We start from the raw sequence: 2,686 nt of genomic DNA on the forward strand, positions 1-2,686 counted from the left end.
ATTATTAATTTAATTCAATTCTATAAGTTTTTTAAATAGTATAATTGAATTTGTTCTGTAGTTTAATATCAAATTTAAATAATATATGAAATTAATATATATAATAGGAATCCAAATAAAGAATAACCATACAAGTACTAGTATTTTTCTTTTTAAAGTACTATACACACATAATACAATATTAAAACTTAAGCAACAACAACTTTAACAATGGCCAATAATAAAAGGATCCAATAATTATAAGTAATTTTATAATATTTACATAGTAACTAATAATATTTTATTAGTTATTTTGCAAGTAAACTTTAAAGAAATAAAAAAATATAATTAGTATAGATAAATCATAAATATATTTTAATATTCTATTAGTTATTTCATAAATAAACTTTAAAGAAACAAAAAAAAATATAATTAGTATAGATAAATTATAGATATATTTTCTCTTTTCTCTGTAGTTATCTTTTTTTTAATAAATAAAAAATTAATTAATAAAATATCATTAATTACTGTACAAGCACAATAAAATTTTACAACAATGATCAATAATTTAACTAGTGAAGGACCTAATAATCCAGTAAAAGAAAAAAAATAACGAAACGACAGTGGTTAAAGACAAGCGGAATGGGCGGGGAATCCCTGGCTTACCATTTCGAGGCAGAGCATCCAAGACCATCGACAGCTTTCTCCGAAACCAAACAGAGCTGGGAAAAGGAAAATGGCGACCTACAAGATAAGGAGAATCGACGTTGATTTCCCGTTCGAGGCCGACGATTGCCATCTCGTTTACACGGAAAAAAATCATACAGTCTCTTCAAAACGTAAGTACTCAAATACAGAAACGCTGCCGTTTCATTGCTACCTTGAACATTTCAGCCATCACCATTTTTAGCTTCTGGTAACACTGCCATTAAAAAAAATCAAAATTTATTTCCTCTGTGTCCAACTATTGAAAAAAATGCGTTTGATTTGCGCATTTTAATTAATTTATCAAATGTATGCTGTTTGTTAAAAAAACTTCAGAGATGCAATGCACTTCTGGAGAGTCCAGCGGCAACAGGGAAAACTACATGCCTTCTTTGTCCCTCCTTGGCCTGGAGGAAGAGTTTAGGTGGATTTTCAACGGGTAAGATCAAAGGAATGGTCGGATTGCGGGTAGTAAATCGGATTTTGTGCGATCATCAGCACCCGAAGATGGTACTCTTCCTATTATAGTGTATGCTTCAAGCATGCATAGCCAGCTTCGGCAAGAGATTCAAGAGGAGCAGCTACAGGTTGAAGTTCATTTTTTCGATTTCTTTTGCAGTCAAAATAATTAATAGTGGATGGAATTGAATTTGGTTTCTTGACGTGTTGCTTTTGTTTATCACTGTCAACTGTACTAGTCTAATTTGATGAAAGCCAATGTCTTTACAGTGAGTATTTGCATATTCTTTCCGAATAATAGTAAGGGCATTTGGCTTCTTTTTCAACAAATGTCGGCGTAGTAGTCTTTATATTATGACAAGCTCAATGAATTGGTCTGGTTATCGGGTTTCAACTAGCTAAACTTTAAAGAATATGAAGGCCTAAAACGGTGATATTCGGCTCTCGAGAACAGTTATGCGTTCATGAGGAAGTCAGCTTACTGCGTGGAAAAGTACAGAATAATACTTGCCATCTTATTTGCAGAAAACGGGAAAGTATCAATCATCCCATTATTCGCGTGTTGAAGGTAAACTATACATTGCGCATTTCTATGATTATGCTTGAATCCATCTTCGATTATTTACTTTGGCAATCTATCTGCAAAATGCTTGAAAAGGCATTGCTTTCCATTTTGATCAACGTTGCACAATCAAGACTTTAGGCTCTCAATAACTTATGCTGTTCTATCCCAAACTTAATCTGAGATAAAAGTTTTTGGTGGTGCACGGTGAATAAGTGTCATACATTCTACACCGTGACACAACAGTTCATTCATACTGACATTAATCTGGTTTTGACTGACAAAGCTAAATGTAAATTACTATCCTCTTCACGTGATTTGCAATAGAGAGACTTGTCTGTTATCATATGCTCTCTTTTATCCTTGATTTAGCTTTGCTTTTCCTCTCCTTCTCAGCTGGCATTTCCTTGAATTTTCTCACCGAAAAAGTTAAAGTCAATCTGCTAATTCCTGGGACTTGGGCATCAATCCAACATTAAGATCTTTAACATTTCTACCCTTGCTGCCATACTCTTATCCCTATACTTCTTGCATTCATTTAGAGGCTATTCTCATCCTTTAAATGCTGCAACTTTTTGGCAAATTCATAGATGATAATGAATGACTAGTTTTTTTATTCCAAAAAAAAAAATGATGGATGCAATTTTGGTGATGATGACTTTGTTTGCATTTAGCTTAGTAAATATTTTATTGAAAACTTGAGATGGCATCTTCACTTTTAGACTGCATATGCAGATCACATACCTTAAGGTGGTTGAACAACTGAGCTCAGAATTTATTTTCCCATTAGTTATAATCTCAACAAAATCTGACTTCTGTTGTGTATGTGCTTACATTCTAGATTAAGTGAAGCCCAATCCCCACCTTGTAGATGAGCCTGTCGACATGGAGGATTTGGTTGATATTGGAAGAACATTTGGACCGTAGGTTTTAGTATTCTCTTTATATATATATATGAAAAAGCCATTGCCATTGCCATTG

At 33.1% G+C, this 2,686-nt stretch overlaps 1 long non-coding RNA gene across 1 annotated transcript in view; it reads left to right on the plus strand.

Annotated features, from left to right (window-relative positions):
• Positions 1–643: 643 nt before the first annotated feature.
• LOC105108281 (uncharacterized) overlaps positions 644–2,686 on the plus strand; it is a 3,187-nt gene continuing 1,144 nt past the window's right edge. Inside the window, exons 1-2 of the long non-coding RNA XR_839022.1 lie at positions 644–818; positions 1,021–1,711. This is a non-coding gene — a long non-coding RNA (uncharacterized LOC105108281). The remainder of the gene's footprint in view (positions 819–1,020; positions 1,712–2,686) is intronic.

This window comes from Populus euphratica, unplaced genomic scaffold, assembly GCF_000495115.2.
Source record: "Populus euphratica unplaced genomic scaffold, PopEup_1.0 scaffold241.1, whole genome shotgun sequence".
Taxonomy (NCBI): Eukaryota; Viridiplantae; Streptophyta; class Magnoliopsida; order Malpighiales; family Salicaceae; genus Populus; species Populus euphratica.